This window comes from Photinus pyralis, unplaced genomic scaffold (assembly GCF_008802855.1).
Source record: "Photinus pyralis isolate 1611_PpyrPB1 unplaced genomic scaffold, Ppyr1.3 Ppyr1.4_LG10, whole genome shotgun sequence".
NCBI classification, from domain to species: domain Eukaryota; kingdom Metazoa; phylum Arthropoda; class Insecta; order Coleoptera; family Lampyridae; genus Photinus; species Photinus pyralis.
Window position 1 is genome coordinate 3,950,856 of NW_022170250.1, and position 6,081 is coordinate 3,956,936.

A 6,081-nucleotide genomic window follows, 5' to 3' on the forward strand; every position below is an offset into this window, starting at 1 on the left:
TTAAAAAATAAAATACAAACCTGCAATCCCCAATTCGTAGACGATCGGCCGTAATTACTGCGATCAAGCACGGAGCACTTCTTCGAAATAAAATTGCACATCTGAAGTTCGGGAAAACTAGTGAGTAGTGACGCACCAGTTTCAACGTGTAAATTTATTCTAAACTCTTATCTCTGTATTCACTACAAATTGTTATTGAAATAGGTACTTAACCCTGCTACTTCTGATGACTTTCTTCACAATTATCGTTCCAATCATTAATATCTTCGAATTTAGTTGGGAGGGTGCCTAATTAAATGCGTGGAATTCGTAATTATGTAAATATCTCTGTCAATATTTGACCTTTAAAGCGTCACTCAACACGCGCCAAACGCAAACGCCTTGTTTTTTAATGAAATATTATTTAGAAATTAAACAGTTTGGTAATTTAGACGTAACCAGAGCAAGTAACTTTCGGGTCCGTTAACCATAGACGCTTCTAGTAAAGACAAACATATCGTATATAATATCAAATATGATCATACACAGACTGCAAGATGTCAACTGTTTTACTTATACATTTTTTTCTTCAATTTTAACTACAGAAACTGCTAACAAAAGCAAAAGTACTGCCCATGTTTAAACTCAAACACGTACGAGTACATACACAGCGTCAACTTATCTTATGCGGGTAAATCGTAAAGATAAATCATCAAACACGAAACATTCAACAAATTAATGTAGGTCTTTTCGGTGTAACACCGCACATCCTGACAGCACACGGTATGCTAGATTTTCTAATATTGAACCACGAATTACTCCCATTTTTTTGTGTATCAACCATATGCATATTTTATGTTGTATAACAAATTGATTGCGGTATGCGATCGGAAGGATCGTAATGTCACATAAGTACCTATGTATGTATAAGATTGTTTAAATTGTATAAATCTATGAATCTATTAAACTATGAATCTATAAATCTAAAAATCCATAAGAATCTATGAATCTCTGAATATATAAATCTATAAAACTATAAATCTGTAAAACTATAAGTCTATAAATATCTATAAATCTATAAAACTATAAATCAATAAATCTAAAAATCCATAAATCTATATGAATCTATGAATATATAAATCTATAAAACTATAAATCTATAAATATCTATAAATTCATAAATCTATTTAAATCTATGTATCTATAACTATAAATCTGTAAAACTATAAATCTATATAAATCTATGAATCCATAAATCAATAAATCTATAAAACTGTAAATCTGTAAAACTATAAGTCTATAAATATCTATAAATCCATGAATCTATAAATCAAAAAATCTATAAATCTACAAAACTATAAATCTGTAAAACTATTAATCTGTAAAACTATAAGTCTATAAATATCTATAATCTATGAATCAATAAATCTAAAAATCCATAACTCTATATGAATCTATGAATATATAAATTTATAAAACTACAAATCTATAAAACTGTAAATCTGTAAAACTATAAATCTGTAAAACTATAAATATCTATAATCTATGAATCAATAAATCTAAAAATCCATAGATCTATATGAATCTATGAATATATAAATCTATAAAACTATAAATCTATAAATATCTATAAATTCATAAATCTATATAAATCTATGTATCTATAACTATAAATCTGTAAAACTATAAATCTATATAAATCTATGAATCCATAAATCAATAAATCTATAAAACTGTAAATCTGTAAAACTATAAGTCTATAAATATCTATAAATCCATGAATCTATAAATCTACAAAACTATAAATCTGTAAAACTATTAATCTGTAAAACTATAAATCTATAAATATCTATAATCTATGAATCAATAAATCTAAAAATCCATAAATCTATGAATCTATCAAACTATAAATCTATAAATCTGTAAATCCATAAATCAATGAATCTATAAAACTATAAATCTGTAAAACTATAAATCTATGAATCTATAAATCAATAAATCTATAAAACTGTAAATCTGTAAAACAATAAATCTATAAAACCATAAATCTATAAATCCATAAATCTATATAAATCTATGAATCTATAAATCAATAAATCTAAAAATCCATAAAACTATGAATCTATAAATCTAAAAATCCATAAATCTATATAAATCTATGAATATATAAATATCTATAAATCCATAAGTCTATATAGGTAAATCTATGAATCTAAAAATCTATAAATCTATAACACTATAAATCTGTAAAACTATAAATCTATAAATATCTATAAACGTATAAATCCATAAATCAATGAATCTATAAAACTATAAATATCTATAAAACTATAAAACTGTAAATCTATAAATATTTAAAAATCCATAAATCTATATAAATTTACGAATCTATAAATCAGTAAATCTAAAAATCCATAAATCTATGAATCTATCAAACTATGAATCTATAAATCTATGAATCTATAAATCTAAAAATCCAAATATCTATATAAATCTATGAATATATAAATCTATAAATATCTATAAATCCATAAGTCTATATAAATCTATGAATCTAATAAATCTATAAATCCATAAATCTATAAATCTAAAAATCCATAAGAATCTAGGAATCTCTGAATATATAAAAATATGAAACTATAAATATATAAATATCTATAAATCTATAAATCAATAAATCTATAAATCTAAAAATCCATAAAAATCTATGAATATATAAATATCTATAAATCCATAAGTCTATATAAATCTATGAATCTAAAAATCTATAAATCAATAAATCTAAAAATCCATAAATCTATGAATCTATCAAACTATGAATATATAAATCCATAAGTCTATCTATGAATCTAAAAATCTATAAATATCTATAAATGTATAAATCCATAAATCAATGAATCTATAATCTATAAGTCTATAACTATAAATCTATAACTCTATAAATCTATAAATCTATAAATCTATAAATCTATAAATCTATAAATCTATAAATCTATAAATCTATAAATCTATAAATCTATAAATCTATAAATCTATAAATCTATAAATCTAAAATCTATAAATCTATAAATCTATTAAATCTATAGAATCTATAAATCTATAAATCTATAAATCTATAAATCTATAAATCTATAAATCTATAAATCTATAAATCTATAAATCTATAAATCTATAAATCTATAAATCTATAAATCTATAAATCTATAAACTTATAAATCTATATAAAGCTATGAATCTATAAATCAATAAATCTAAAAATCCATAAATCTATATAAATCTATGAATCTATCAAACTATGAACCTATAAATCTATAAATCAATAAATCTAAAAATCCATAAATCTATATAAATCTGTAAATATCTATAAGTCCATAAATCTATATAAATCTATGAATCTAAAAATCTATAAAACTATAAATTGGTAAAACTATAAATATCTATAAATGTATAAATCCATAAATCAATGAATCTATGAATCTATAAATATATAAATCTATAAACCTATAAATCTATCAATCCAACCCCCCCCCCCCAACTGTTTGAAAACTTGTTATGGCTAAAGGGGATTGTGTTCCCTTGGCCCCTTCCAAATATATTGTTGTTTTCAACCTCTTGTCGACTTATTTAAGTCTACACACCGGGAAACGAATAAACACAAAGTTTGTGTACTTTATAAAAGGCTTTATCTGGTTGTTTTGCGATAAGGAGCGTTATGGAATGTTCAATCTCGGTATGAGATTTTAATTATAAGTTATTGCCTATCATGTACAGAAGCGAGGTGAGGCGGCGCAGCTTATAGGCCATTATCAAGCTTATGGGCTAACACGTATAACAGTGAGATGTCATTTTTACAGGTCGAACGGTTCACATAAAGCCAACGATCGACTTTTGTTGTTGATAAAATGAAATGCCAGAGGTTAAATTCAATTTGAGAAAGAACCTTGAACTGCTCTAAGTGTATATAAAACCGCTCTCTTTTGGTTAGGGAGCATTTCTTGCTCCCCAGACCCCAGAACGGTTTGTTCTATGCGACTTAAAAGCGGTCGTTATTCTATAGGCCCGTTTGAAAACTTGTTATGGCTAAAGGGGATTGTGTTCCCTTGGCCCCTTCCAAATATATTGTTGTTTTCAACCTCTTGTCGACTTATTTAAGTCTACACACCGGGAAACGAATAAACACAAAGTTTGTGTACTTTATAAAAGGCTTTATCTGGTTGTTTTGCGATAAGGAGCGTTATGGAATGTTCAATCTCGGTATGAGATTTTAATTATAAGTTATTGCCTATCATGTACAGAAGCGAGGTGAGGCGGCGCAGCTTATAGGCCATTATCAAGCTTATGGGCTAACACGTATAACAGTGAGATGTCATTTTTACAGGTCGAACGGTTCACATAAAGCCAACGATCGACTTTTGTTGTTGATAAAATGAAATGCCAGAGGTTAAATTCAATTTGAGAAAGAACCTTGAACTGCTCTAAGTGTATATAAAACCGCTCTCTTTTGGTTAGGGAGCATTTCTTGCTCCCCAGACCCCAGAACGGTTTGTTCATGCGACTTAAAAGCGGTCGTTTTCATAGGCCCGAGAATAATCAGAATGTAACCAGACAATCTTTCAAGAAAGATTTGTGAACGTGGAAGAAGTATTGATTTGTTTCATCGCAAAATTTCAAATGCATAGTCTGGCAATTTTAAAAAAATAGCTTTGGTTTCCAATATGACATCTCTCTCCCCTCCCCTCCCGCTGCACATATCTAACAATATTAATGTCATTGCAATAACCTTTTTCTCATTTTGAACGGCATTGCACCACAAAACAAGGACCTTGGTGCAAAATCCAAGATGGCGGAATCTCTTTTTTGACACGTGATTTCAATTTGCTTTTATAGCATCTTCCGCTGAAATTTCGATACACTTCTATAAAAAAAAGCATATTCAGTTAAGCTTTCAGAAAAAAAGTGGCCCACAAATACGAAATGGGTGCTGCGCATGCGCACTTCATTTTTTAAGTAGTGTCCTCCATTAGACCTTTGGCATTTATTTAACAATCAAATTCCAAAAAAGCACTGCTTACTTGACGAGTGCACCAGAAAGAATGTATGTCAATCTATCATTAATTAATTTCCAATTGTTTTCCGGTGCTCTCTTGTTTTCGGAACCGGAGTATAATGGCAATAAGGCATGCAATCATTTTCGGTTCGTCTTTTCTTAAACCGGAAATCTAAAATGGCGCTGCAATTATACCGTGCAGATTGCATGCGGCGTAAATGGAAACCTACCTACCTACACAAAATAATGCGATCTATGGGGAAGGCTAGAATAAAACAAAGACGTTTCCCACGTTACTCGTATACTCGTGGGTAGTACAGAAAGTGATTACGTATAAATAACAAACATTTCAGGTGCGTACCCCCTCAAAAACCGAAATAAGCACATTGCATGATGCAACTAGGAAGCGAACCGTTATCGATCAGTCAAATAAACGAATAAATTACACCCACCTTGAAATTCGGCAAGAGTTGTCATAGAAATTGTAACAAATTCTTCGATGGGCACAAAGAACTTTAGTTTTTAGGACGAGGAAAAAAAAACAAACGGACCGAGTTTGTGCGGCGAACTGGCAGACACTACGACTACTTGGCTTCGGTTTCGGTAGCTTTAGAATCAGCTGACCGAGATGGGTGCGTGTCCGCTACTAGGACGATGGAACTGGGCCGTTTCGTACCAATTTTATAGGGGGCTTCGACTTTTAAAGTGGGACAGTCGTGTCAAATGCGGAGGGCGTTTTTGTTCAATAGTAAATTAACCGGAAACCGCAAAGGCAATACTAACAAAGTTGTACCTAATTCCACACTTGAACCAGTTTTGCTTTCATTTAATGTTAATTCCATGCGCATACATTTATTCCGCATACTTGAATTTGTTTCTAAGGATTATCTTCTGTGAATTGTTAAAATTGTGGTCTGGTTTCTTGCGAGCGGAATCTATGGCGGATTTTCTAAGGCCTATTGAGAGCCCTAGGTCACAACATCAGTATATTCGAAGCGCAAGTTTACGAAAGTTGTCTTTATCAATACACAACCATAACGCTCGTGGATCCTAAT

The 6,081-nt window shown here is 29.3% G+C and overlaps 1 protein-coding gene across 2 annotated transcripts in view; it reads right to left on the reverse strand.

Moving 5' to 3' along the window:
• Nucleotides 1-5,627, reverse strand: part of LOC116161933 (facilitated trehalose transporter Tret1-2 homolog) — a 29,275-nt gene extending 23,648 nt beyond the window's left edge. Inside the window, exon 1 of one of the 2 annotated variants that reach the window (XM_031475430.1) lies at nt 5,479-5,627. The gene's annotated coding sequence lies outside the window, so the exon portion shown is untranslated. Of the gene's footprint in view, nt 1-20; nt 130-5,478 lie in introns of those variants that run through there. The other variant, XM_031475433.1, reaches the window with a different exon arrangement.
• Between the last annotated feature and the right edge of the window lie 454 nt (nt 5,628-6,081).